Raw genomic sequence first — 22,253 nt, 5'->3', positions numbered from 1 at the left:
GATATGTTTTGAAGGTGAAAGCCCACAAGATTCACTGACAGATGGGCTGTGGAGCATGAGAGAAATAGAGGTGTCACAGGTAATAGAATGGATTTGCATATATTCAAATAAGGAGGACTGCGGGAAGAGCAGGTATTGGAGGGAAGATCAGGAGCTTGGTTTGGGAAATGTTGAGTTCGGGATCCCTGTTTAGACACACAGGAGGAGACATCAAGTGGGCATTTGGATACATGCATCTGGAATAACACTTGATGTATTTCGTCATTCATTTAATGTTGTGCTGAATTCTATTTTTTTGCATTTTATTTAGGAACTTTTATTTTATTAGTCTGCACTTTTTTCTTTTCTTCTTGGGCTATCATTTTCAACTTTTCAAACCCAAATTATGCTAAAGATTCTTATCTAACCGGTCTGGGTTGGAGTCCAGGAATATTCATTTTAGAAGCAGTCCACAGGATTCTGATGCAGGTGGTCCAGGGACCTTACAGTGTGCTTTAATGTTTTCAATTTCTTTCAATATTATTCATCCATTCAACTCTCTATTTATCCTTTGGTCAATTTTTGGTCATTTATATTTTCCTATAAAACCATCCATGGCATCCCAGGTCTTCTAAATTTAGCATAGAATTTGCATAATAGTATCTTATAATTTAAAAGAAATCTCTCTCTCTTGGCCAGGACTATCCTTTGTCGTATGCTGAGCCATGTAAACTTGTATGATCCTTTTTTTTTTTAACTGATTGTATTTGCCAGAGTTTAGACAATTTTACTTTATGTCTTCAAAGAACAAGCTCTTCAAGTTATTTTTCAATTGTCTTCAACTTCAGTAATTTATTTTGTCTTTATTAATTCCTTCCCTTTATTTTCCTTGCGTTTTTCATTACTGTTGATGTAATAATTTCTCTCTAACTTCTTGAATTCAATGATCAATCTTTTCTTGTTAGTCTTTCTTACTTTTTTACAAAAGGGGTTGACTTCTGGGAAAGATGCCAGTATATGTGTGCCTTGACAGAAATCTCCCATTGAAATGAACAAAAAGGCCCAAAGAAAGAAGAAAAAATTTTCTCTGGTGAATGCATATGCCGGGCACAATATAACTTGTACTAAAGTGAAAGAGGATTCTAGGAGACAACACACAACCCTCCAGCTCCTGGGCATAGGGCAATGAAGATAATTCCAGCTGGTCTCACTAGTTCTCTCTGGTTTGGAGGATGACATATAAAAAGTGCTTCAGAAAGGAAAAGAAACACTCCTCAACTTAAGCCCTTTCTTCCACTGAAAATCACTGGGGAGTGGAGTAGAAATCTTACTGGGTACTTGTGATTTTTTTTCCTGCTAAAACCAGCTTGCAATGGTGAAAAAAGGGAGGTAGAGCTTTACCACCTAAGACGGGGGGTGGGCGGCAGCAGATTTAAACACAAGACAAGCTGCCAATGCCAATAGACAAAAGAACAGACAATCACTGGATATATCAGGAGTATCAGCAGAAAAACAAAAACAGTTTACAAGAAAGATAACATACCTTGACCAATTCGAGTTCATGCCAAGAATACAGGGATTTTGTAATGTCAGAGTTTTATTTTATTTTCTAGCTTTATTGAGGTATAATCGACAAAGAGCATTATGTAAGAATAAAATGTATAATGTGCTGATTGGATATACATGATATATTGTGAAACGATTACCACATTAAGGTTAGTTGACACATTCATCACCTCACAGTTACTACTTACGTGTATGTGTGAACATTTAAGATCTTCACTTAGCAAATTTCAACTATACAACAGTATTGCTAACTATTATCACCATGCTGTACATTAGATCCCCAGAACTTATTCATCTTAAAACTGAAAATTTGTACCCTTTGACCAACATCTCCCCAATTTTCCCACCCCCAGCCCCTAGCAACCACCATTCTACTCTTTGTTTATATGAGTTTGGCTTTTTTAGACTCCACATATAAGTAATACCATATACTATTTTTCTTTGTCTGAGTTATTTCACTTAGCTCTCAAGGTTCGGCTGTGTTATCAGAAATAGCAAGATTTCCATCTTTCTTGCGGCTGAATAATATTCTATTCTATAGCACCTTCTTTATCCATGCATCCATTGACAGACATTTAGGTTGTTTCCATATCTTGGATATAGTGACTAATGCTGCAGTGTACATGGAGGTACAGATATCTCTTCCAGATAATTATTCCATTTCCTTTGGATATATACCCAGAAGTGGAATTGCTGTGTCATAAGATAGTTCTATTTTTCATTGTTTTGAGGAACCTCCATACCGTTTTCCATGATGGTTGTACCAAGTTACATTCCCGCCAACAGTGCACAAGGGTTCTCTTTTCTCCACGTCCTCACTAATGTTTGTTATGTCTCGTCTTTTTGATGATGGCCATTCTAACAGGTGTGAGGTGATATCTCATTGTGGTTTTGATTTGCATTTCTTTGATAATTAGTGGTATTCAGCACCTTTTCATGTACCCGTTGGCCATCTGTATGTCTTCTTTGGAAAAAATGTCTATTTAGGTCCTTTGCCCATTTTTAAATCAGATTATTTGGGTTTTTGCTAATTGAATTGCAATGAGTTCCTTACATATTTTGGATATTAAGCCCTTATCAGATATATGGTTTGCAAATATTTTCTCTCACTCTGTGGGTTGCCTTTTAACTCTGTTGTTAGTTTCTTTTGCTGTACAGAAGCTTTTTACCTTGATGTAGTCCCACTTGTTTGTTTTTGCTTTTGTTGCTTGTGCTTTTGGTGTCATGTTCAAAAACTTATTAACAAGACAAATGTCAGAGAGCTTTTCCCCTGTGTTTTCTTCTAGGAGTCTTACAGTTTCAGGTTTTACATTTAAGTTGTTGATCCATTTCCAGTTAATTTTTGTGAGTGCTGTAAGATAGGGGTCCACTTTCATTCTTTGGCATGTGAACATCATTTTCCCAACACTTTTTGTTGAAGAGGCTATCCTTTTCCCATTGAGTATTCTTGGCTCCCTTGCCAAATATTAGTTCACTGTACATATTTATTTTATTTCTAGGCTCTCAATTCTGGTCATTGGTCTATGCCTATTTTTATGCCAGTATCTTACTGTTTTTAACTATTATAGCTTTGTAATATAGTTCAAAATCAGGAGGTGTGATGCCTCTAGCTTCATTCTTCTTTCTTGGGATTGCTTTGGCTATTCAGAGTTTCTTGTGGTTCCATATGGATTTTAGGATTTTTTTCTATTTCTGTGAAATATGCCATTGGAATTTCTATATGGATTGTATTGAATCCATAGATGACTTTGGGTAGTATGGATATTTTAACAATATTAATTCTTCTGATCTGTGAACATGGGATACCTTTCCTTTTCTTGTGTCTTCAATTTCTTTCAGCTATGTCTTATAGTTTTCAGTGTACAGATCTTTAGTTAAATTTATTTAGAGATCTTTAGTTAAATTTATTAGGAGATGTTAACAGTGTAACATCTCCTTAGTTAAATTTATTCTCAAGTATTTTATTGACTTTGATACTATTATAAATAGGATTGTTTCCTTTATTTCTTTTTCAGATAGTTCATTGTTATTGTATAGAATTGCAACTGATTTTTGCATGTTGATTTTGTATGCTGCAACTTTACTAATTTGTTTACTAGTTCTAACAGGTTTCTGGTGGAGCATTTAGGCTTTTCTATATATAAGACCATATCATCTGCAGAGACAGTTTTACTTCTTCCTTTCCAATTTTGATGCCTTCTATTTCTTTTTCTTGCCTAATTGCTCTGGCTAGGACTTCCAGTACTATGATGAATAGGAGTGGTGAGAGTGGGCGCCCTTGTGTTGTCCCTGATCTTAAAGGAAAGTTTTCAAACTTTTACCATTGAGTATGATGTTAGCTGTGGTCTTGTCATGTATGACCTTCATTATGTTGAGGTACATTCATTCTATACCAAATTTGTTGAGAGTTTTTATCATAAACAAATGTGAAATTTTGTGAAATGTTTTTTCTGCATCTATTGAGATTATCATGTAATTTTTATCCTTCATTTTATTAATGTGGTGTATCACATTTATTGATTTGCATATGTTGAAACATCCTTGCATCCCAGAGATAAATCTCACTTGATCATGATGTATGATCCTTTTAATGTGCTGTTGAATTTGGTTTGGTAGTATTTCGTTGAGAATTTTAGCACCCATGAGGGATATTAACCTGTAGTTTTCTTTTCTTTCAGTGTTTGGTATCATGGTAATGCTGGCCTTGTAAAATGAGTTTGGGAGAGTCCCCTCCTCTTCAGTTTTTTTGAAGAGTTTGATAAGAATTGACATTAATTCTTCTTTAAATATTTGGTAAAATTCACCAGGGAAACAATCTGATCCTGGGATTTTCCTTGTTTGAAGGTTTTGACTACTGATGCAATCTCCTTACTCATTATTGGTCTATTCAATTGTCTGTTTCCATATGATTCAGTCTTGGTAGTTTGTATGTTTCTAAAAATGTATCCATTTCTTCTAGATTGTCTAATTTGTTGGTTTATAATGGCTCATAGTAGTCTTTTATCATCCTTTGTATTTTTGTGTCTTTTACAAATACAAATCATTTGTATTTGCAATGTGTCTTCTTTCATTTATAATTTTGAGTCTTTTCTCTTTTTGTCTTCGTTTGTCTAGCTAAATGTTTGTCAATTTTGTTTATCTTTTTAAAAAACCAACTGTTATTTTCATCAATATTTTCTATTGTATTCCTATTCTCTGTTTCATTTATTTCTGCTCTGATCTTTGTTATTTCCTTCTTTCTACTAGCTTTGTGCTTAGTTTGTTCTTTTTCTAATAACTTGAGGTGTAATGTTAGGTTGTTTATTTGGGATCTTTCTTTTTTCTTAATGTAGGTGTTTACAGCTATAAATATTCCTCTTAAGGCTGCTTTTGCTGCATCTCAGAAGTTTGAGTGTGTTGTATTTCCATTTTCATTTATGCCAAGATATTTTTTGGTTTCCCTTTTTATTTCTTCTTTGATTATTGACTGTTCAGATATGTGTTAATTTCTACATATTGGTGGATTTTCCAGTTTTCTTCTTCTTTATTTTTATAATTTATATAAAGTTTTTTTTTTTTTTTTTGGCTGCAATGGGTCTTCATTGCTGTACATGGGCTTTCTCTAGTTGTGGAGAGTGGAGGCTACTCTTCACTGTGGTGCGCAGGCTTCTCATTGTGGTGGTTTCTCTTGTTATGGAGCATGGGCTCTAGGCACACGGGCTTCAGTAGTTGCAGCATACGGGCTCAGTAGTTGTGGCACACAGACCTTAAAGTGTGCGGGCTTCAGTAGTTGTGGAGCACGGGCTCTACAGCATGCACGCTTCAGTAGTTGTGGTGCATGAGCTCAGTAGCTGTGGCTTGTGGGCTCTAGAGCACAGGCTCAGTAGTTGTGATGCATGGGCTTAGTTGCTCTGCGGCACATAGGATCTTCCCGGACTAGGGATCGAACCTGTGTCCCCTGCATCAGCAGGCAAATTCTTAACCACTGCACCACCAGGGAAGTCCTCCAGTTTTCTTCTTATGACTGATCTCCAGTTTCATACCATTGTGGTTGGAAAAGATTCTTGATATTATTTAAATCTTCTTGAATTTAAGATTTGTTTTGTGGCCTAACACATGATCCGTCCTGGAGAATGTCCCATGTGTGATTGAGAAGAATGTGTATTCTGTTGCCGTTAAATGGAATGCTGTATATATGTCTGTAAGGTTCATTTAGTCTATAGTGTTTTTTAAATCTGCTGTTTCTTTATTGATTTTCTGACTGGATGATGTATCCACTGTTGAGAGTGGGTATTAAAGTTTTCTACAGGGACAATTAAACAGACCAAAGGAACTAGAGACACCAGTGACTGATTCAGATATATATGGGCATTTGCCATATAAAAGAAGGGGCATGACAGATCAGTAGAGATAAAGGGATTATTTGATAGGTTGAGCTGGAAAACAATGGTTGTCCATATAAAAAGATGAAATTTGATCACTACTTTATACCACAATGAAATAAACTACCTTACACAATAATAACACTCCAGATGGATTAAAATTTGATTATCAAAAGAAAAACATTAAACTTTTAGTTAAAACTAGAGATGAATATATTTCCACCTTGGAGTGGTGATCCAGTTATATAAACAAAATCCACACTGGTAGATCACGAGAGGAAAACTAAGACGAAACTAGTTGCAAAGGTGTTGGAAAGGTGAAAACGCAAACAAAGGACAATGAAGCAACCCAGAGATTAACAACTGTAGAAAGCCCCTTCCACCCCTATGGATGGAGGGGGAAAAGGGAAGAGATGATATCACCAGATCTCAGGAGCTGGGGTCACACAGTAGGAGCTGGAATTGTCGAGTACAGACTATTCAGGTGGGGCAGAAACAGCCTTGCCTAATAGGAATTATAACTATGGAGGAGACATGGCCACTGCCAGAGATGCCACCCAAAGCAAAGAGAGAAGGGAGAAAATACCCTGGCTTCTCACTCCTCTTGCTTTTAGATGTCAGACCAGTTCCTCCCTTTGGCCAAACTCTAACTGGCAGCCAATGGACATGCGAGCCTGAAGGATGCCAGCCCCCGGTGTTTCAAACCAGAGCAGGGAGAGGGCAGAGAATGAATCTGAGAGCAAACAGGCAAATGGCCAGCACAGGTTTCCTAAATTAGTCACAAAAAGCACTAAAAGAAGACAAATTTACAACATTAAAATACAGACTTTCGGCTCATTAGAAGTCACCTTAAAAAAATGAAAAGACAAGCTACACAGGTAAATAGGCAGAAGACATGAACAGACATTTCATAAAAGAGGGATCACATATGGCCAATATCCATATGAACAGATGCTCAACCTCATTAGCAATCAAGGAAATGAAAACCAAAACTACAGTGAGATGCCATTTTACACTCGTTCAACTGGCAAAAATTTAAAAGTCTGGCAACTGTTGGAGAGGATGAGGGACATCGGAACATCTTATGCTTTGCTGATGGGAGTGAAAATTGGTACTACCACTTAGCCGAAACAATTTGGCCTAATATTGTGGAGTAGGATGTTTGTGTCTCCTACAATGTAGCAGTCACTTCTAAGTACAATAGGAGACCTGTATAAGAATGTTCACAGCAGCACTGCCCACAACAGCACAAAACAAGAACAACGCAAATGACAACAGGAGATTGAATAAACAAGTTATGGTATATTATTCAGCGGTGGGAGTGAATGAACTAAAATTTTAAACAATAACATGGAAAAATGTTGGTAACAATGTTGAGTGAAAAAAGCAAGCCAAGATTACATATATGGTATGACCCTTTTTTATGAATTTCGAAAAGAAAATGACAATCTATTGCATACATATGATAAAATTACATATATATGTATGCATTTCGATTATAAATACAGAAATTCAGGATACTGATTACCTCTTAATTATGGGAGAGACAGGGAATGGGATGGAAGATGAACACAAAGCCAGTGTCAGATAAGGGTAACGTCTTAGTTCTCAAGTTGGATATAAGGATCACAGGCAGTCTTTATGTTAATTTAAATAATTAAAATGAATATATTAAGGCCGTGAAAAAACCAGTAGTGATAGTGCACTGTAAACCAAGGGTTATGATTAATCTAATTCTTCGTAACAGAGGTTCTAAAGAAAAGAAAAAGAATTGGTTAACAATTCCGGTTAAGCATAGCAGCTTGAACAGATGAGTTTATTCTGCTCCCTCCAGAAACCTCGCTCAGATTGAGTCTAAAGTGATGTTTTAAAGTATTATAAACTCACAATGGCAAAAAGAGCAAAAGAAAAGATCTGCAAGAGAAATGGCAATCTTCAGAAGCTGGAACGTGGACAGAGCAGCAGTGGCTGGCTTAACCAGCTAGAGGAAGGCATCAGAGGGGAGAAGCAAGCTGATTTCCAGAGAACCCAGAGAGCCTTCAGAATTGGAGATGCCAGGCACCAAGGAAGGTAGGGTAATGCATGGGGCTGAAAATACAAGGGTTTATTAAAAATCTTATAAGGGGCAGGTGCCCATTTCTATCCCAGCCAGTCAGGTAGCATACCTCCAGTCAGGAGACAAGAGGTTTATTCTCCGTGAAACTGTGAACGCCAGGCACTGTGAAGGATGGGAGGGCAACAGAGAGATTAGCAAACCTGCACGTTGAGTGACGTCTCCCTCTCCCCCAGCTCCCAGAACTCTGGAAGCTAAGGCCACCAGGTGACCAGCTTCCCGCCTGCCTGAAAGCAGCACATCCCCACACACAGATTCCAGCGGAAGCAGAAAAGGCAGATTTCAAACAAACATTAATATTAAGGGTAACTTTAAAAATACAATAGTTGGAATTTAAAATTCAAGAGGAAATTTGAAAATAAAGTCAAGAAACTCTCCAAGAGATAGAGAGAGAAGAAAGAAAATATTCTAAAAATTAGGGTATCCGTCTAAGAGGTCCAAAATTCAATGAATAGGAGTTCCAACAAAAGAGAACAGACTAAATGAGGAGAGAAAAAATAATACAGTGAAATTTCTCAAAACTAAAGGACATGAGTCTTCATGGAAGATGTGAAGTTGAAAAGTCCCCACCAAGTACCTATCAAAATAAATGAAAAAAATACCCACATGAATATACAGCATCATAAGAGTTCAGAATACTGTGCATAACGAGGAGATCCTCAAAGCTTCGGAAAAGGAAAGGTGGTTCCAAAGATTGGTAATCAGAATGGTACATGACTCACTAGTTGCAGTAATGGAAGCTAGAAGACAGTAAAGGCATGCCTTAAATTTTTTCAGAGAAAATTGTTTCCAAGTTAGAATTCTATATCCAGCAAAGTATCAATCACACGTGAGGGAGAAATAAAGCTATTTGCAAACATATACAATCCCCCAAAACATGTAACTTCCATGCACACTTTCTCAGGAAGCTACCAGAGGATGCCCCCTCAAAATGAAGAATTAAAACATAAAAGAGGGTAACATGTGATCTGAGAAAATGGACGAGAAAGAGGAAGGAGAAGAGAATCTCCAGGATGAGAGCTGTGCACTACATCTAAAGAACAAGTCACTGGAAGAAGGCGACCCCCAAGGGTGAAAAACAAGGAAGCAAATCTGATGTGTGTGGCTGTATTACAAGGAATTTTACATCTCTGATTAGAAAGCCTGGAAGAACACTGACTCATAGGTGCAGAGAAAATGAAAGCAAATCAACTAAAGGCAGTAAGTATTGACTCCAGGAAAAATCAAAAGATGTGTTGTAATGGGAGAGAAAGATATTGCTTGGCTGTGAACAATATCTACATAGTCATGATAATGTAAACACTGAACATTTATTCCACCAAAGATTATGATAGAACTATATTGGGAGCAGGGGGAAGAGGGAGTATAGGGGTGCCCACTAGTGTGAGAGAGACCACTCCTCATCTTAAAATACTTAGGCCTGATTAAATCATGTGTAAAATGAAAAATCAAGGAATATTAGTATAAGAATGTTATTTTGAATACAGGAGGTTAATACCAGTTTAAAAAGATGTGATTTGAACATGTTATCTCTGTAGAGTGATGTGCAGGAATGGGGAGGAGAGTGGGCCCTGCTGTTTTTCAAGATCAGTCCACTTATATGGAAAGCGCTACGATTTTAAATTGCATTTATATATTACTTTGATAAAAGATTAAAAAAAAACCCTGAAAATCGGGACTTCCCTGATGGTCCAGTGGTAAAGAATCCGCCTTGCAATGCAGAGGATGCAGGTTCAATCCCTGGTCAGGGAACTGAGATTGCCACATGCCGCGGGGCAATCAAGCCCGTGTGCCACAACTACTGAGGCCGTGCACCTCAACTAGAGAGAAGTCCGTGCGCCACAAAGAAAGATACCTCATGCCTCAACGAAGATCCCGCTTGCCAAAACTAAGACCTGATGCAGCCAAAAATAAACTAAATAATCTTAAAAAAAAAAACCCAAAACTGAAAGTCCTCTACCCCCAGAGGTCACCACTGTTAACTGTTGAGTAGGTAGCCTTCCAGATGTTTTGCCCCATCTTACATCACGCACAAAAATCAACTCCAGATGATGGATCAAATGCTTAAATGTCAAAAGTAAAACTTAAAAACTTTTAGTGGACCATAGCGTTCTGACTTTGGGGTGGGGAAGAATTTCTTAACCAAGCCCCAAAATGCACTAACTAAGAAAAGATCAATAAGTAGCAAATTCTCCTACTCAAAAGACACAATAAGGGACTTCCCTGGTGGTCCAGTGGTTAAGACTCCACACTCCCAATGCAGGGGACCCGAGTCCGATCCCTGGTCAGAGAACTAGATTCCGCATACCACAACTAAAGATCCCACGTGGCACAATTAAGACCGGGTGTAGCCAAATAAATAAATAAATAAACAAATATTTTTTTAAAAACAAAACACCATAATCAAAACAAAAGGACTAGTCTGAGATTAGGAGATTTTTGCAACATATATAAACAACAAAATATCCAAGGCAAGGAACTACAAATCATTAAAAAGTGGGTAAGAGTTGCAATGAAAACAGGCAGAGGACATGAGCAGGTATTTCACAGGAAAGGAAATATGTATAGTCTCTCTGTGTCTCTGTTTGTCTCTCTCTCTCTACTGTCTGTCTGTATACACACACACACACACACACACAGAGAGAGAGAGAGAGAGAGAGAGACCATGGTCATTATTGATCAGGGAAATGCAAATCAAGAGAAGCTGAAGCCTTTCTCAAATGTCACCTCCTGCAGGAGGCCTTCCCTGGTCACCCTATTTAGGATTCTAGCCCCATATATTCCCTAATTTATATAGCACTTATCACCATCGAATACACTACTCTATGTGTTTATTTTATTTCCTGTTATCTTCATCCCACTAAAATGTCAACTACAGGAAGGCAGGGATTTTTATCTGGCACAATGCCAGGCACTTGGTGGACCCTTAATAAATATTTGTTGCCTGAGTGGATGAACGGATTTAATAAAATAAGAGCTCAAAGAGAACTTAATAAATAAAATAGGAGAAAATATTCAGAGGTCTATTGAGAATAAATTTTCTCAAAGCAAGAACTGAATCAGCAGGTCATAAAAGCATACCACATATGAAGAAAAAATGGATACAGAATCATTAACTTGGAGGCATGTCTTGATTAAATTATTTAACTTGAAGTAGAGAGTTCTTGAGATAGTCAAGCAGAAAAAGCAAATCACTAAAGGGAATAAAAACCAGACTTTCCTGTACTTCTCCATAGATACTATCAGTGCCAGAAGACAGTGGAGCGATGTTCTACAAAGTTCTGAGGGAAAGAAAGTATGACTTGAATATTTCACCCAGCCAATTTATTATTCAAGGGTAAATGCTATTCACAGTCAGGAAAGACTCAGGGAATTGAGTATGCATTAGCCCTTCTTGAAAAACATACCCAATGAGAAAAATCTTGCCAACCAAGTGGTAGATGAGAATTCAGAAATAGATAGCTATGGGGCTTCCTTGGTGGCGCAGTGGTTGAGAGTCCGCCTGCCGATGCAGGGGACACGGGTTCGTGCCCCGGACCGCGAAGATCCCACATGCCGCGGAGTGACTGGGCCCGTGAGCCATGGCCGCTGAGCCTGCGCGTCTGGAGCCTGTGCTCCGCAAAGGGAGAGGCCACAACAGTGAGAGGCCCAAGTACTGCTAAAAAAAAAAAAAAAAAAGAAATAGATAGCTATGAGCATTAGCTCTCTCTTTCTATTGAATCCATTAAAATGTGAAACTAAGGCTAACTATAGAATCTCCACTAAATGACTAGAAGAGTCACAGCCTTGCAGAATAGAGTATATTATAACCATTTAAAAAGTGAAGCCAAAATAACCAACAAAAATTGGAAAGTGGGAGAACAAGAAAATGAGGTGGAAAGATTGAAAAGATGAGAACAAGTCTCATCTTCCATTGTGGAGAGTCAATTGCTAGTAGCTATGTAGATTTCAATTGCTAGTAGCTATGTAGATTTCAATTGCTAGTAGCTATGTCGATTTCAAAAGCTAGTAGCTATGTAGATTTCAAAAAGTAGCTATGTAGATTTCAAAAGTGGGGGAGGAGAGGGGAGAGGCAGACAGGAAGGGCCGAAGGCGGGAGAGGAGGAAAAGGAAACAATGTTTTCCAATCACCCTTCTGTCCCCCAGAGGAGCCTCTCTGGAGCTAATAAACCTTAGGGGGAAGGAACATTTACATCCAGTTCAGCAGTACCTTTATTTTTACACTAGCTCCTTTTTTATACTTTAAATTCAAGTAAAACCAAATTTCACACTTTTTATTAAAAACAACATGACTGGTATGATCCCAGTATTATAAAATTCTTTCTAGACAGTTTGCTGTCTTCTACCTGGACACGTGTATAAAGAGACGGTTGGGAAGCTATTCCCCAAATGGTAACCGTATTTCTTTCTTTTCTGGGTAATGAAATTGTTGATTTACTTGTTTCTTCATTGTAATTCTTAAATTGCTTCAGTTTTGTAATATGCATTACCTACTTTATAAAAAAAATAAAGTGATTATTCTCTTAAAACTATTAAGAATGAAGAAGCGGGCTTCCCTGCTGGCGCAGTGGTTGAGAGTCCACCTGCCCATGCAGGGGACACGGGTTCGTGCCCCGGTCCGGCAAGATCCCACATGCCGCGGAGCGGCTGGGCCCGTGAGCCATGGCCGCTGAGCCTGTGCGTCCAGAGCCTGTGCTCCGCAACGGGAGAGGCCACAACAGTGAGAGGCCCACGTACAAAAAAAAAAAAAAAAATGCTACCCTGATACAAACTGAATATTGCCACCCTGATTCACTGTTCACTAATTATGGTGGAGGAGGACAAATGGAATCCAGGAGTGATTAACACGAGTCTTTTTTTTTTTTTTTTTTTTTTTTTTATGGTACGCGGGCCTTTCACCGCTGTGGCCTCTCCCATTGCAGAGCACAGGCTCCCGATGCGCAGGCTCAGCGGCCATGGCTCACGGGCCCAGCCGCTCCGCGGCATGTGGGATATTCCCTGACCGGGACACGAACCCGTGTCCCCTGCATCGGCAGGCAGACTCTCAACCACTGCGCCACCAGGGAAGCCCTAACACGAGTCTTAATTGAACTTTTACTAAGTTGTGCAAAAGGGGCCACTTGTTTACTGCAGCAAGGCACCTGACAATGGCACCTTCTAGGCCTGCCTGCCCATGGTGGAGGGCTGGCAAGAGCCCTGCTTACCCAGTGAGGTGGTGGTAAAGCAGTTTATCCCTTATTTGCTGATGTGATGGATATTTTATAATAGAAATAGCAAACACATATAGTGCTTACTGTGTGCCAGGCACTATCTGGAATGCTTTACACATATATTCAATCCTCACAACACCACCAGGAAGTTGATCTATCCCCGTTATACCATCGTGGAAACGGAAGCACAGTGATAGTGAGTGACTGGCCCAAGACCCCAGAGCTTGGACGTGGCAGAGCTGGGATTCAAAGCCAAGCAGCCTGGCTCTAGTATCAGAGCTCTTAACCATTACATTAATTACAAAATGCCATATTTTAATGATTCTGAGATGCACTTTTCTCATCTCTGAAATTGAGAGGCATCTTACAAGCAATGGTATTTCATGGTTTAGCTTTGTTAGGGGTATGCAAAATAACACTGCTTCTGAAATTCAGTGATACAGAGTATTAAACTGTCCACTTAATTACCCATTCTCTTGAAATCATGGTGCCACGGCATGTCACACACATTAGTGCTTGGGGAAGATCTTCAGCACCGGTAAGACCCAATATTGGGCTGAGTGGGGCAGTGGTGGCATGATCAGGGCTTGGTGTTCCATCTCCCGAGTTTCATTAATGCACCCTTCAGCAGCAGATGGCAGCACAGAGACCCCCGTGTGGAGCTGGGATTCCCTCTCCCTGAAGATACATAGGAATCTCCCCATGCCAAATGCCATCTTGGATAGCAGAAGTGTTTGGAGAAGAAAGTCGAAAAGACTGAGCATTTAGTTAGTTTGAAGTACCTAAAAAAACAATGACCTTAATCTGCAGAAGAGTTCATATCCTTTAATTACCAAGTCCACGATTTTTCTCTTCTACATCATGGGAACAGGAGTTTCAAAGTGAGATAAGAAGAATTATAGCAAGTTAGGAAGGCTGAACTTCTTTGCCTATCTGGATAGGGTGAGTATAAATTGTTAATCTCACAACATTAATTGTTTCTTTATTTGTATATTTAGTCGTTACAAAAAAAACAAGATTTAAAACAGTCTAAATAGTGTTATGACTAAAGGATTTGGAGAGAAGTGCACTCAGAAAGCCTGGGATGCCCACAGTGGCGTGTGCACTTGGGTCTCTCAAGGCCCCAGTGGCGCTCTCCCATCACTTGGCAACCAGCAGCTCTCCATCCCTTACTCTCCCAGACTCCTCTCCTCTCCACTCACCACTCACCACTCACAAGCTGCCCTTGCTGGGGCCCATTCCATGCCCCAGCAAATGATTCTGCCTCCTCAAGCACAATGCTGACAATGCCTAGCTCTGCCAGGAAGGTCATCATGCCCACTTCTGCTGGTGCAGACTCAAATCTCATTGCTGTTTCCCCTTACCATGCCACACAGAATTTCCCTAAACACCAAGAAAACCAAAACCAAAGGAGAGACATGAGAGGCAGCACTTATTCTAGGGAGAGCCTTCTGGTGCCCAGAAAGAGATTCCTTCCAGTATCCTCAAGTGGGAAGAGAGGGGACTCCATGGAGTGGACATGACTGCTTTGGTCAGCCCATAACCCTTCCTCCATCTTCTAAGAATACTGGGTTTCTCCTTTAGGAAAATACTCCTCCTCAATTAATATGGTTAATTGAGGTAGGGAGGAGGCTGTTAATCATAGCTCAGACTGGCCAATGAGGGTAATCCATCTCTCTAGCCAGAGGAATTGGTCTAGGGGTGAACACGTGACTGAGGCTGGGTCCATGAGACTCTTCACAGAGAGGAAGTGCATGGTGGGTGAGGATCCCTCTCTCTGCTAGCACCAAAAACACTAAGAACCAACTAACTTCAGTCATCAGTGGCTGTCTACAGAAGGAATAAATTATCTACAGAATGGAGTCAATTTTCGAGAAAAAAAACATCCCAAGACAAGGAAGGAGGGGCAAAGCCATGGCAATTTTAAGCCCCTAAAGTCAGCTCAAGCCCTGAATTTCCCAGTCTAGTGAACCAATAAATGCCTTTTTGGCTCAAGCTAGTTTGAGGTGGGTTTCCATCACTTGTCACCTAAATTGTCCTGACAACTGCAACGCACATACATGGGAACCCAGAATTCTGTGGATCTTCACTCAGACCACTAACATGGCCCAGCTACTCTGCATTGATTGCCCATAGCTACTGTCACAAACTGATTTCCTCACCCTCTACTATTTACTCCTCTATTCATGGCTTCTACACTACCGTGGTTCATTCTCCCTGATAACTTCAGCCTCCCAAGAACTTGGCAGAGGTACGTCTCTTCTTATGGCTCCTCTGACCTCTGTTGACCTCATGGCCTTCCAGCTTCTGCTCCCACTGCTCACTACCTCATCCTTTAGAAGTTCCCAGCCACAAGTTCCTTAGAGGATCTGATGGGCCGGGCTCATCTTTTTGTGTTGGGCCACAGCACAGATCAGTACATAGCTACACTGCAAGCTCCTTGAGGGCACCTAAGTATATTTTGTCCAACTTTAAATGGTATTATAATTTTTATTATCAGTTTCGACATGTTCATTGCTAGTATACAGAAATACAATTGATTTTTGTGTGTTGATCTCGTATCCTGCAACGTTGCTGAACTCATTAGTTCTAAGAGTTTTTGACATAGATTCCCTGGGATTTCTGCATAGACAATCACACCATCTGCAGATAGGGACACTTTTATTTCACAAGGCCAAAATTGCTAGAACTGAAAAAAACAAATACGGAAATCCACAATTATAGTTGGAGACATCAACAACCCTCTGTCAGTAACTGATATATCACACAGGCAGAAAGTCAGTAGGGATGTAGATGACCTGAACAGCGCTGTCAATCGACTTAATGTAATTGACATTTATAGAATACTCCACGCAGCTCTTTCAGTACCTAGGGCAGCCATGGCTAATAGTTCCAAGAAGCATCTGACCCTTCTATGAGCCTTAAACTATCAAGCTGAACATTTTGTCTTAAAAACAAAGGAGTTTTAAACTATGCAATTAATACATGGCTCCTTGTCCATGTACCAATCCCCACAACCTGAGAGAATGTTCCCCCTTCATGGTTTTCCTAAGTAACAGACTTAAGTATGCTCCAGTAGGAAGTAAAGAAGATCTGCATGAAGCAGCTCATTAAGGCTGATGGTAAGATCTTTGTGGGCACAAAAGGAATCACTTCTCCAGTGACCAGTGATCCTCAAATTATCTGCTACCCTAATCCCCTCAGCAAGGTGAATGACACCACTCAAATTGATTTGGATACTGTGTATGGTGGTGACCAGAGGTGCTAACCTGAAAAGAGTAGGTATGATCACCAACGGAGAGACATCCTGGCTGTTTTGATATGGTTCATATGAAAGATGCCAAAGGCAACAGCTTTGCCACCTAGATCTCCAACATTTTCATTACTGGCAAAGGCAACAAACCATGGATTTCTCTTCCCTGAGGAAAAGGTGTCTACCTCACTATTGCTGAAGAGACCAGAGACTGGCTGCCAGACAGAGGAGTAGGTAAAATGATCTATAGCAGGTAACATAATTTGAAAAGGTTTTTTAAACTTAAATCTAATACAGCATGAATATATAATAAAATAATCCATTCAACAACAACCACAGAATACACAAGCTCACATGGAACATTCACCAATATAGATCACATTGTGGGTCATAAAATACACCTTACAATTTTAAAAGAGTAGAAATCATATAAAACATATTCATATATCACAATGGAATTAAATTAGAAATCAAAACAGAAAGATAGCTAGAAAATCGTCAAATTAATTAAACAACCTACTTATAAACAACACATGGGTCAAAGAAGAAGGCTCAAATAAATCTAAAAATATTGCTAACTAAATGATACAACTTATCAAAATCTGTGAGATGCAGCAAAAGCAATGCTTAGAGGGAAATTTATAGCATGAATGAAAGGCACATATTAAAAAAGAAGAAAGATCTAATATCAATAATCTAATCTTCCACTTTAGGAAACTACGAAAAGAAGAACAATTTAAGCCTAAAGGAAATAAAATAAAAGAAATAATAAAAATTGGACCAGAAATCAATGAAACTGAAAACAGTAAAAACAGTATAGAAAATCAATGAAATCAAAAGCTGATTCTTTGAAAGATCAGTCAAAGTGATAAAACTCTATCCAGTCAAACCAAGAAAAAAAAAGAGAAGAAAAAAATAACTAATATCAGAAATGAAAGAAGAGCCATCACTACTGCTCCCATGGACTACAGGATAATAAAGGAATACTATGAACAATGTTATGCTCACAAATTTGATAACTTAGATGAAATGGATCAATTCCTTAAAAGATACAAACTACCAAACTTACACAAGGAGAAATAGATAATATGAAGAGGTCTATATCTATTTTAAAATCGAATCAATGTTGTAAATCTTCCAAAACAGAAAACATGAAGCTCAGATGGTATAACTGGTGAATTGTACCAAACATTTAAGGAAGAAACTATGCCAATACTCTACAATCCCTTCCAGAAACTGGAAGCAGAGCAAACACTGCCTAACTCATTCTATGAGGCCAGCATTACACCAATACCAAAACCAGACAAAGGCGTTACAAGAAAGGAAAATTACAGATCAATATCTCTCATGAACATTAATGCAAAAATCCTCAACAGAATATTAGCAAATCAAATCCAACAATGTATGAAAAAATTGTACACCATAACCAAGCAGGATTTATTCCAGCTATGCAAGGCTGATTCAACATTCAATTCAACTAGTGTAATCCACCATATTAACGAGCTAAAGAACAGAAATCATACAATCATATAAATTAATGTAGAGGGCTTCCCTGGTGGCGCAGTGGTTGAGAGTCCGCCTGCCGATGCAGGGGACACGGGTTCGTGCCCCGGTCCGGGAAGATCCCACGTGCCGCGGAGCGGCTGGTCCCGTGAGCCATGGCCGCTGAGCCTGCGCGTCCGGAGCCTGTGCTCCGCAATGGGAGGGGTTACAGCAGTGAGAGGCCCGCATACCGCAAAAAAAAAAAAAAAATTAATGTAGTAAAAGCATTTGACGAAATCCAATATCCATTCATGATTTAAAAAAAGAACTCAGCTAACTAGGACTAAAGGATCTGTTTCAATTCTTCATTTTTTCCTTTAAGTATTTGGATCATATCTTGTCTTCTTTTATCACTAGTTATTTTTTACAAAGTGAAAAATATTGTTTATTAAGAAAATTTAAGATACCATGATATTGTGAAACTCTGGTTAATGACGTATTCCACTATAGTTTTGTTTCTGGCAGACAACTAGGCTAGGAGCAGATTAGCTTAATCCAGTTCGGGACTGAGATGATTTTAAACTGAAATTCTGTCCTTTTTAGGATTCATCTAGTTTTGGTTAGCCCTTACTCTTAGGATGTAGCCCTTCAGGGTCCCAACTCAAAACCTGGGGGTTGAGAAGGTGTCACCAAGGCTCCTCTTTAGTGGGTCCTGAGTCTGCACAACTTCTCACCCTCTCAGCGGTGGCTTTCAGAATTGGCACTTTCCCCTCCAGGGAAAAATCGTAGCCAAATGCCAGGCTCAGTTCTCTGTGCTTCCCTTCTTTTTCAGATCCTGGCCCTGTAAATTCTCCCTGCCTTTAGCTCTCTGATTACCTTAATACTTTTCTAGCTTTTCTAGCTGTTCTCAGCTGGAGAATTGAATTGAAACAACCGAGTCTGCTGTCTCTGAAGGCAAAATTTTATTTCTACATTTTAGAATATATTGACTTTTTATTTGGGGGCCAACATATGTTCAATTTTTGTGAATGTGCAGCGGTACTTACAAGCTGCATTACATAGTACAGAACATGATATATATCAATAAGATACTGTGATTGTATTATTGTTCCCAACCATTTGCTGCCACCCATGTAGCAAGACTACACAATTCCTGCCCGCTGCCACATGACTTGCAGTGCCATCCTGTGGATGGAGTATAACTCCTCATCTCAATGACATCAGGCTTGGCCATGTGACTTACTTTGGCCGGGAGAATGTGAATAGAAGTGATCGGAGCCACAAGGAGCAGAAGCTTTGAGCCAACACTGGCTATGCCATTGCTCTTTTCCCTCTGCCACAATGCTGATATATCCTGGAGAGGGGCTCTTCTTTCAGTTTGGATCTCAGAATAAAGAAAACCGACGGATGAGAGCCAAAGGCGACACCAACCAACATGTGATGTGATCACGAAATAAACATTTGCTGTTGCAAACCTCTGAACCTTGGAAGTCGCTGTTATACCACAGCATAACCTAATAAAAGATGATACATATAGATAGACTTTGTCATATTCTTTAGGTCTTCTATATATTTGCTTATCTTTTGTCCACTTGCTCTCCTATGTGCTGAGAGAGATAGATTTCCTTACTACAAATGTGTTTCTATTTCTCCTTGCACTTTCTGTACTTTTTTCTGCACGAACTTTTTTAAAATAAATTTATTTATTTATTAATTTAATTTATTTTGGCTGCATTGGGTCTTCGTTGCCGCGTGCAGGCTTTCTCTAGATGCAGCGAGCGGGGGCTACTCTTCGTTGTGGTGTGCAGGCGTCTCATTGCGGTGGCTTCTCTTGTTGTGGAGCACGGGCTCCAGGTGTGTAGGCTTCAGTAGTTGTGGCGTGTGGGCTCAGTAGTTACGGTTCGCGGGCTCTAGAGCACAGCCTCAGTAGTCGTGGCACACGGGCTTAGTGGCTTCGTGGCATGTGAGATCTTCCCGGACCAGGGATCGAATGCGTGTCCCCTGCATTGGTGTTAAGTGGATTCTTAACCACTGCACCACCAGGGAAGCCCTCTGCATGAACTTTGATACTCTATTATTTGGTTCACAGTTTTTCTAGACTATTCGATCATTGTGGATAATATCCCTTGCGTTGTTTCTTGATTCAACCTTCTCTGAGAACAGGATTGTGATCCCAGCTCTCTTCTACTTTGTCTTCACCTTTGCCTGAGATAGAGTACTCTTACTGACCAGGACTGAGTCATGCAGTATCACTCCTAAGGCTGAAGGGCTTGGGGACCATTCATCACTCTGAACCAAGTAGAATAGATGGGGATACTATATAACAATCGTGATACTCATAATCGTAGTAATGCCTATTGAATGCTTAGTATGCTTCAAGCACTCTTGCAAGCACTTAATATGTTAAGTGAGTGTGTTGTATTATTTGAATAATGTATTATTTCTCATGGAAACGCTATGAGGGAGGTACTGTTACTAGCCTCACTTTAAAGATGGAGAAACTGAAGCACAGAGAGGTTAAGTAACTTGCCCAAGGCTATACATCTAACAGGTGGTAGATTGAAGAGGAGGTGCTGTTGGCCCAACAGACAAGCATGTATTCACTACGGTTAGTAAAACTGTGTTAACGCAAATTCTGCTGTAGCTGTGAGGAAGAGGACCCAGGGCTCTGACTCCTAGCAAGGTAAAGTTTCAGAACTCTGCTATGGAACTGGAACAATTTATCAAGATTTGCCTCCGAGGGACTTCCCTGGTGGTCCATTGGTCAAGACTCCACACTGCCAATGCACGGGTTCAGTCCCTGGTCAAGGAACTAAGATCCTGCATGCCACACGGTGTGGCCAAAAATATAAATAAAATTTTTAAAACCCGACAAAATTTAAAAAAAAACCTTAGGGACTTCCCTGGCGGTCCAGTGGTTAAGACTGCACACTCCCAATGCAGGGGGCACGGGTTCCATCCCTGGTCCCGGAACTAAGATCCCGTATACCGCATGGCGCAGCCCCCCAAAAAAATCCTCTATACAAATACCGTATGCTAACACATATATATGGAATCTAAGAAAAACAAAAGTCATGAAGAACCTAGGGGTAAGACGGGAATAAAGACACAGACCTACTAGAGAATGGACTTGAGGATATGGGGAGGGGGAAGGGTAAGCTGTGACAAAGTGAGAGAGAGGCATGGACATATATACACTACCAAACGTAAGGTAGATAGCTAGTGGGAAGCAGCCGCATAGCACAGGGAGATCAGCTCAGTGCTTTGTGACCGCCTAGAGGGGTGGGATAGGGAGGGTGGGAGGGAGAGAGACACAAGAGGGAGGAGATATGGGGATATATGTATATGTATAACTGATTCACTTTGTTATAAAGCAGAAACTAACACACCATTGTAAAGCAATTATACTCCAATAAGGATGTAAAAAAAAATCCTGTATAAAAGTTACTTCACGATCAACCAACCCCCCTTGGTTCCTGAGAAATCTGTACTGACTAACTTGATTTTCCAAGCGCCCTGAGAGTGAGACAGGAATCCCCTGACCAGCAGGCTCCCATTGCTGTATAGCTGTCTCCCACAGAGGGATGGACCACCGATCACTTGAGGATTTAGGTAGAGTGAGTTACTGTCTCTCCTCACTCCCACTATGAACTTCCAACTTCAGGGTGAACTGACAAGAGAAATATTTTGGTTCCGCAAATTTAAAGGAAAGAAATCATGGGTTTGAGTGATGGATTACCTCCCCCGTTATAACTGCTAATGTTATTATTAGTATGATGGTTATTATATGGCATACCTGCTCATTCCATGTTGTGCCGAGGGGTTAATGATCCCCACGCCTATGGAGCCCCAGGGTCGGTACTACATAGCTGCGCCCGTCCCCTTCTGAGGCACAGAGGTGGAGACAGCTTGCTCACCTCTCCCCCCCCCTTCTCCACCCTCCCACCTGCAGGATGTGGCCTCCGAACAGCTGCCAGTTGCCCAGGGCGGTGATCCAGGCCCTGATGGACCACTCGTGTGTGCTTTTCTCTTTTCCCTGGAAGTGGATTAGGCATGTGGTACCATCCATTACAGGCCAGGCTCTTTTCATGTAACGTAATGCTCTGGTCAAGTGTTTGGGATTATGATGACAAAAAGCTGTCTGTCCCTGGGTCCTCCAACATTCCCACCAGGCCCTTGAAACTGCCGGCACGTCAAATGGGCCCTTAGGACGGAAGTGTTCCTTCATTCCTTCCAATTCGCAGATGCGGACATAGAAGCTCAAGGAGGTTAAGTGACTGATTCAAGTT

At 40.2% G+C, this 22,253-nt stretch overlaps 1 pseudogene; it reads left to right on the top strand.

Annotated features, from left to right (window-relative positions):
- The first annotated feature begins 16,214 nt into the window (after nt 1–16,214).
- Nucleotides 16,215–21,957, top strand: LOC136142300 (small ribosomal subunit protein eS4-like; annotated as a pseudogene).
- The last annotated feature ends 296 nt before the right edge of the window (nt 21,958–22,253 follow it).

Source organism: Phocoena phocoena, chromosome X, assembly GCF_963924675.1.
Source record: "Phocoena phocoena chromosome X, mPhoPho1.1, whole genome shotgun sequence".
Classification (NCBI taxonomy): domain Eukaryota; kingdom Metazoa; phylum Chordata; class Mammalia; order Artiodactyla; family Phocoenidae; genus Phocoena; species Phocoena phocoena.
The sequence above is the reverse complement of the archived record's forward strand: the minus strand, read 5'-3'. Positions and strand labels throughout refer to the sequence as shown.